Genomic DNA, 7,053 nt, shown 5'->3' with positions numbered 1-7,053 from the left:
TCATGCACCACTTAAAAGAGGCATCGTTATTTTGGACATAAATGTTAAATATTGATAGAAGCATTTTTAAAAATACCCCAGTTAACAAAAGAAATCACCAACTCTTTAAGGTTAAACCAAGATAAATTATTTTTCCTGTTTCTGGTCCAACACCAGCACCAACAGCAGCCCTCATATAAGCCACATGCCAAACGCTGCATGCACACTCCACTCCTTGACTCTTGGCCTTCTACTTGGTAACCATTAAAGACATATGGATATAAGCAATACCCACCAGACAATGCCACTGCGATTGAGCATATCAGCACACTTGCGCCGTTGTCGCTCTCTGAAGCAGTTCTCCAGGGTTGTCCATAGCCTGAGTCACTAAGTAACTAGTCACTTACTATCACAATGCACCATGTGTATTAAATGTGTATATGCTTGGTTAACTATGAGTGTTACAGAAATGAGCATCTGATGACTACAGAACAATTACAATAATGTAGCCAGTGGCTTAGTTCATGATGCCAACGTGTTACCCAGTGTGTCCACAAAAATTTTTTAATTTTGCAAACTGTTTGTTCCAGAAATGGGAAACCAATGCAAAAATCAGCTGGTAGGAATACTAGTCCAACATCTACCTGGCAATTTTGAAGTTGGCAGACAAGACTATTCTGACAACTAAATCTACATCAACCGTGACAATACTGTTGTCAAGTGTTGATTTTTGTGATTTTTATTCACTTGTAAGACTGATCTTGGCTCACTAATACCGACTGTAACACGTGACATACACCGTCACTTTATCTGTTACTGTGCAGGGATAAATCTTAGGGATTTTTTTTCTTATGGCGCTTGCTCTGCGGTTGCCAGTTTTCTGCCATATGGTAAGGTTTTTTTAATGGGTGATCCAGAAATTTCAACTGTGTGAACCCAGGCATCGTTTGTGACATGCATCTATCACTCATTTAAGATTAATAAAGTTTCAATGAAGATTTATCAGAAACAAGAAAAACCGCAAAACTCAACCCCAAATCCATTTCCCCTTCACTGCATGAAACCTGGCTAGTTTGGGGCAGCAAAAGATGGTAGCCCTTTAAGCATAGATGCTTAGCTATTAATGAAGCTGAAGGTTGATATTGTAAATAAATCTTTTGAAGGCTGCTTCGGACACATGCAGATACATCTGACTGACATGAACATGGGTTCAGATAACCCCCCACCCCCAAAGACCTGCAAAAATCAGACATATCTCCCTCATCTCAACTGAAAACAGACGTGTGTGTGTGTACACGGTTGTTAAAGACTGGATGCATATTTTCTGCACTAGGCAAATTTTGAAAACAGCAAGTTGTTAAATGTAATTTTTTTAAAAAAAGCCACTATCTTTTTGTGGTTATAGCTGCAGGTATATTGCACATGATAATTGTATCTAGTACAGAGGAACAATGTGTCCCACTGACTATTCACACATCTATTTCAGGAGAGACAGGTGTCATTAAACCCAAAATTTGTTCTAGCAGGAACAATTTGGATCTGAGAAATTGCAGCAATTTTAATTTGAATTCGTCCCTAAAGTGCAATGTGACTTTTTAAATTTTCAGTTTTGCGCTGTGACTGAGACTTAAATTATTTGTTAATTATTTATATGAAGAAATCATGTACACTCGAGAAAAGTTAAGCTCGAAAGCTCCTTTGCCATGGGTTGTTGCCAAATCCGTCACCGGCTCTTTGACTCATCACTTTAATGATGGCATACTTGCTTTTCTTCAGTGCATTTTGTTTCCCCCCCTTCCTTTCATTGCTTCCTTTCCTAAGTAGCTCCCAAACCCTTGGAACACTGTTACAGTGTGCATTTCTGTTTTAAGTCTGTGCTATTGGTAATGGTGCTATAGTGCTCTTGTTTTGGAAACAGGTTTGTGCGTGCACTTTTTGTTTAGTGTTTGTAGAATTGATGACTGTACAGTACCTAAATTATTTGGCATGTTTTCAGATGAGTTCTTTTTTTTTTGAAAAAAAAAGGCAATGTAAATTGGTGTTTGATGCCTGGGAAGAAATGTTAAATAATCTTCAAAAGGACAGCTGTCTTAGTATTGCCTAGACAACCTGTGGGGGGGCCAAAGTAAACTGAAAGCCGGCTCTCAGGTAGCAAGTAAGCTGCTGAATTTTATTAAATTTTCGGCGTCCTCCATTCAAAGGGATGAATCGTCTACCTTTTTAGATGTTATTTTGCTTGTCTTTCGTGCCGGTTTTTTTTTATAAAAAGGGGAAGCCGTCCTTCCGATATCACTCGGACTATTATAGACATTAATACATTGTTTTCTCTCTCTTTCTGTAAATAGCGGGACCTGTTAAAGAGACCGGGATTGTCTGCAGTCCCCGTCTCAAATGTCACTTTTGTTATACCCTGGCATGCAGGATGTGGGGAATTGAGTGTTGACTTTTATGTTTTGGTCTGGGTAAGGGCTTGCTGCTGCTGCTGCTGGTTCTGTGGGGAGAGGAATTGTCGTCCAAGTAATTGCAATCATTGCGTCCGTCGCTGTTTTCCTGGAAGGAAACTTATTCATTAAATGTTACTCGTGCGGTGCCGAGCTGATGCATCGCCTTGTTTTGATTTTATTATTATTATTATTATTATTGTTTGGGGTTTTTTCTCTCTCTCTGGTACATGCGTGAGATTTGTCGCATTTGTTTTAGCTCTTCATTTAGAGATGTGTATCTGTGTTTTCTCTTTTGGAAATTGTCAGCTTTGCCGTACAGGGGGTCTGGTCGAGTCGCGGCTGCAAGACATTCCCCATTGACTCGTCACGTACAAAATGCCAGTGTGACCGTCTCTCCAGCTTCGCCATTTTGGCTCAGCTCTCTTCAGATTCGGTGAGTCCTTTTTTACTTATTTTTATTTTTGGAAGGGAGAAAAAAAAAATGGTGCATTTAGCCTCTGGGAGAAAAAAATAAATAAACAGCATAAAATCAGCAGTCGAATTCATTGCAAGTGAATGCAACATCAAAAGAGACATGTCAGCTGTGATTAAAGGCTGGCATTTCATTTTTGAAATATATATTCATATATGGATGTGTGTGTGTTGGTGGCTGCTGCGTCTATTAAGAAGCTGGTATTTACGACGGCACCTTGGCATTGGAATACATTGCAATCAGCATTTGTTAAGATGCTCTTTAGATGCTTTCACATGATATTAGGCTGAATTCTCATTTTCTGTGGTCAGTTGCCTGAAATGTGTAGGAGTAAAATGGTTTTAGCACTCACAAATGCTGCCAAACGCCAATTTGTTTTATTCATCAAGTAAATATGTTCCAAATGTTGCGCGATACTAGTGCACATCTTGCAGAATTGTTAAATTCCGTCTGTGGCTGTGGATGGATTGTACATGACATCCAAAACATTTCCTAGAAATATAAACGGGTTGTCTCAATAAATTTTTTATTTCGCTACGTAGTATCCTCATCACAATATTCTTTAATGTTATGATGAGCATTAATACTTCATGTGATTAGGCGTGTTCCAAATACCAAATGCCAATTTATGAACAATGCAATTGGACTTCATAGTAAATATTATTGATATAAATCAACAGTGACGTAAGGGATAAATAGCAAGTGATTTTACGCCAGGATGATAAACTAAGTGTCACAGCTATCAGATGTACATCTACTAAACGTTCTGCCTTATGTGTGTTTCTTTTTTCTCTCTCTTCTCTACTGAATTTAAATAAACAGTTTAGGAAACAATTGAGTCTGGCACCATGTGTCAACACAAGCCCATTCTATTTGCAACTACTATCCATTATAATAGCCTAGGGAAGTAAAACTTTGGTACTCAGCTGCATATGTTAAATATACACACATGATTCCCGATCAGATCAACTCTGTTGTCAGTATAGAATGTGAAACTATTTGAATTGTTTTTATTTGGCGTGGCATTGCTAATGGAATTGGCCATTTATGTGAATGGACTAAGAATAAAATGGTTGCTGGTCATGTTCTCAGATAGAAGCTGTTTAGAATGGTCTAAAACATAATTTAAACACACTGTGATGATTCAGAATGTTGCCGTGAATTATTATCAATATAAATTTATTATTTTTGTTTGTTGGCGAGAGATTATGACATCTGCAAAAATTAATTTTCTTTTGCTTTATGGACAAGTGATTGTCACACTTTAGTAGCTAACATTAATTATTATACAATGCTTCATTTATACATGTTTTACTTTATGATTCTTGTGTAATTAAATCTCCAGTTTCATTATGCTTACTTTTATATGATTGTATCTGTAACTTAATGATAATGACAGTTGTTCTAATGGTTATTATATAGTGGCTTGTATATGGAAAAAAATGCCAATTTTTATGCGTGATACAAATATTGAATGTATATACAATATGGATTTTATAGATTATACCGATATCTACATAGACAAAAATACACTTCTAAAATTAATCGAGAAGAATAAATACTGGATCTGCACAAGACATTTTTTAATGCGAAATTAACCAGTTGGTGTATGCTATTGGGCTTGTAGAATATTGTGAATTTACCATCAGGCAATTGTTTTTGCATTCAGAGGATATATTTTTGTGCATGAGAAATGAGTAATAGTATAAATAACGACAGGAAGTGCAAAGCACATCAGGCAGCATCTGAAAGGGGAGGATGAAATATTATTGAAGGTGTGACCTGTAGTTCGTTTGAAAGGTCTGACCTGAAATGCTGACACCTGTTTTCTACTTCAGATGTTGATCCACCTGCTGTGCATCTCCAGCTTTGTCTGCACTGACTTAAGATTTCCCACCTTTGGAGGTTTTCCTTACAATCTTTACCAGTATAAGGGGCAGTATTGGCAGTTCATTTTCTTAGCAAACACGAGTTTGACTCCATTAGTAATTTCTTGCCCAAGTGATGTATAGCTGTGGAACAAATTAATCATTACAATCAGCTTGGTCTATTGCAAAGTTATTGATTGTGAGAGAAAAATTATTCCATCAAAGGAGCAGTATTGCTTCAGAGGCATGGTTGGTACTAATTAATTTTGTGACCAACAACCTTCTGGTGTACTAAAGATATGGGCTCGGAGGGTCCTGGGTAAATCCTGGTCCCAACAGACATGGGCCAGCAGCTCAAACTGCTGCTAATTTGACTTAATTGGCATTTATTCAATCAGCTGGATTTTATGGCCCGCCGCTGGGCGTGTTTTCGGTGAGGGGTGGTGAGCGGGGGGTGCATGTAAGATATGTCTGCTGGCTAAACCACCATCTTCCCGTCCACCTCTGACCATGTCCCATGTCTCCATAATGCGGGTGGGGGGGGGGGAGGGGCATGGGGGTCTGTGCTGGGTAAGGTGCCCACTAGGCCACTCGCCCTTAGGTCTATTGAGGTCCTTAAATGACTAGTTAAGGCCCACTTAAGACCATCAATCTGCCCCCACTGAGGTAATACGTTTGACAGTGGCAGGCAGGCGAGAGTGAGAAGGCTTTTGTTTAACACAGGTGGGAAGGAAGAAGGGATACGTCCTCCTGGGGGTGCTCTGTGCATCTGGGGCACCCCTCCCCGAAGGTATTACCCCTCTTTGTGCCTCCCCACCGGGACACCAAAACTCGATCTGCCACCCACCCTTGCCCCCCTCCCAAGGGTGCCCAATCCCTTCTTGCCCTAAAAGTCAGACTTACCTTACTCGGGTCATCACTGCTTTTCTTTGTGGTCATGCTTGCAGGCCCAGTAGTGACCACTACTGAGTTCTGGCACTGCTGGGGCTGCTAGATTTGCTGGTTGCTCAGATTGGCTGCCAGCTGTCAAGGGAAGGACTTCCTCTTGTTGAGGAGTGAAAGTCAGGCCTTCACCTCATTAAGGCCGCCCGACTGCATTATGACTGTGGGGCAGCCTTGTTTAAAGTTGGTTGGTTTGAGACCAACCTTTCTTCCTGTGGGGTGGGTGGGGAGCAGGGATGGGATTTTGAAGTTATGGGGATAGGATGGGGAAGTGGAGTTGGTATAAAAGTTCAGCCAGTATCTTATTAAATGATGGAACATGCTTGTGGGGCTATATGGCCATCTGTTCCTATTTCTTGTGTTCTTAAAGCTGAGGCCCATTATTTGGTTAGAGCGAAGGGAATTTTCATTCCATATACTAACATCCCTCTACTCTGGCCCCATAAAATCTGCAAAATAAATTATGTATGTAGTTGCCTCCTCTAACATTGCCTAGGCTGCTCTATGAGACAAACCTGATAATCGTGATTGTGTCTGCTGTCTAGGTTACACAGTAGGGAGTTAGGACAGTCATTGAGTTATGGTGGCAAAGAAAAGGGCTATTGGGCCCATCAAGTCCATGCCAGCTCTCTACAAAAATCCAGTTAAGTCCCATTCCCCCACTCCATCACCGTAATCCTGAAAATGTATTTCCTTCAAATGCCCATCCAACTTCATTTTGAAATCATTGATTTTCTCTGTTTCCACCACCCTTGTAGGCAGCAAGTATTAAATTATTACCACCCGCTACATAAAAAAAGACTTATTCCTTATTTTCCCCTGTATCTGTGGACAAAACCTTAAACCTGTGTCCCCTAGTCCTTGTACCATCAGCAAATGTGCATAGCATTTATTTGTCTACCTTATCTAAATCTGTCATTATCTTGTACACCCCTAGCAAATCTCCCCTCAACCTCGCAGAGATGAACTGAAGCAACTCTAGCAAAACGGAATATTAAAAACAAGCCCAGTGTTTATCACTATGTTTAAAAATTATATTAAAAATTATATATAGGACCTGGCAACATCGATCACTTGCAGTTTATTGCCTGGTATTCTTCAGAGTATTCTGTCACCATGGGCAGGATTTTCCATTTTGAATGGGGACCCTGACATTGAGATCAAATGGGGGTCCCAAAACTGGATTGTATCTGGGACAGTAACCCAAAATCAACGTTTGCTGGATTGGCTAATTAGTAGCTAGAAGGCATGCTTGAGTTAGGAACAGCTGATAGGCTCTCAAAGCTCGCGGGGCGGGGGTGGGGGTGGTTGCAGTAGGAGGCCCTTTAGAACTGAGAGAGCTTTCCAG

General features: G+C 40.2%; 1 protein-coding gene across 5 annotated transcripts in view; it reads left to right on the top strand.

Annotated features, from left to right (window-relative positions):
* The first annotated feature begins 2,686 nt into the window (after positions 1 to 2,686).
* LOC144679959 (adhesion G protein-coupled receptor B1-like) overlaps positions 2,687 to 7,053 on the top strand; it is a 186,727-nt gene continuing 182,360 nt past the window's right edge. For all 5 annotated transcript variants that reach the window (XM_078540970.1, XM_078540969.1, XM_078540967.1 and 2 more), the window contains exon 1: positions 2,687 to 2,856. The gene's annotated coding sequence lies outside the window, so the exon portion shown is untranslated. The remainder of the gene's footprint in view (positions 2,857 to 7,053) is intronic.

Source organism: Cetorhinus maximus, chromosome 4, assembly GCF_964194155.1.
Source record: "Cetorhinus maximus chromosome 4, sCetMax3.hap1.1, whole genome shotgun sequence".
NCBI classification, from domain to species: domain Eukaryota; kingdom Metazoa; phylum Chordata; class Chondrichthyes; order Lamniformes; family Cetorhinidae; genus Cetorhinus; species Cetorhinus maximus.
The sequence above is the reverse complement of the archived record's forward strand: the minus strand, read 5'-3'. Positions and strand labels throughout refer to the sequence as shown.